This window comes from Acyrthosiphon pisum, chromosome A1 (assembly GCF_005508785.2).
Source record: "Acyrthosiphon pisum isolate AL4f chromosome A1, pea_aphid_22Mar2018_4r6ur, whole genome shotgun sequence".
In the NCBI taxonomy this organism is placed as follows: domain Eukaryota; kingdom Metazoa; phylum Arthropoda; class Insecta; order Hemiptera; family Aphididae; genus Acyrthosiphon; species Acyrthosiphon pisum.
Genome location: NC_042494.1, coordinates 130,995,310 through 130,996,817, shown reverse-complemented (window position 1 = coordinate 130,996,817; position 1,508 = coordinate 130,995,310).

Below are 1,508 nucleotides of genomic sequence, written 5' to 3'. Positions count from 1 at the left end.
TTAGCATATAAATAAAATAAAAAAAACAATTGTTAAAATATATAATATTATTATTATGTTTATTAAATAAAATGTACATATTATAATAACAATTTTTAAGAATTATTTATAAACCATTTCCTTATAGCAAATACTTTATAGAATGTACATTGTTTTGGATTGAATTCCATATGATTTTTCGTCACAAATTTGATCCAAACGTGGACATCCAAGGTCTTCGATGTTGATTAGTGCGACTTGAGGTATAAATTCTGCGAGCATCTGTTTTTTCTGTTCGCCTTTGACATAAATGCAGGTGAATTTTAATGAGTTCAATATTCTACTTAATTCTTCATACTCAACATCACCATATTCTATAGTTAGTTTATGATAGTTATGTTCCAGCCACTTGTTAGTTTTTCGACTCTTGTTGTCTTGCATAGTTTTTGAATTTTTAAAAATCCAGTGTTGAGTTGCCCATGTTGCTGTGTCGACTATAGACATTTCTTTAATAAAATATTTATTTTTTACTCCAAGAATGCATTGGACCTCTACGATAGCCGACGACATAATTACAGGTTTTATTAAATTATTGTAAATATTTATATCACTGACAGAGGACTACCGCATACAATGAAGTATACAGGTCGACTGAAATTGTACTTCAACTTTTCATATATTTAACTATTTAGTAAGTATATTAAATAAAATTAAGTTTTCTTAATATTTTTGCCTTCAATGATCTCCAAACGTGAGTTTAAATCTGAAATATATGTTCCATGATTTGGTAATGAATTTTCATCGAATATTCCAGTTACACGATTTATTTCAGCTTTTAATTGGGCCACGCCAAGTCCCTGGATAGCGATTGTTGTACTAGTTTCAGCACAGTTATTAAATAGCTCCGACATACGATTTTCACAATTTAATAAAGACTTATTACTTGTTTGTATATTATTTTCAAGCGATTGTATCTTTACACGTAGATTAACAATATTACTTTTCAAAGTATCAATTTCTTTCTGTTGGAGTTTCGCATCATTTAGTATCGTTTTGTTACTTGACTGAATATCTGAAATAATTCTCCTAGTATCACTCGCCTGAGAACTACCAAACACGTTCATAGTTATAAAACGACTGACACTATTTTTTAACATCACGTGTATTTATCCAACTATTATGTGTATTATCGAATCCTAGCCACTTGACGTACATTTGATCGCCCTTCTTGCGAATAATTTTCTCGATTAAATATTCGTTTGGGAAATTGGTCTTGTATATTTCTTCAGAGTAAAAACAACCAGCTATAGGTTTACCCATATAATCTTGCAATTGATAAGTAACTGGCAATGTTTTATTTATTTTGATAATCTCAAATATTTCCGTAGACCAGTTTGGTAAATAACCTTTTGTAAATACGCCTTTCTGTGTACTTATACGAACTTTATCACCAACTTTGAACTTAATTTTTACATTATTAATTTTACGTTGTTTTATTACCACCAAAGCGGGGTTGGAATCTGCTTGTA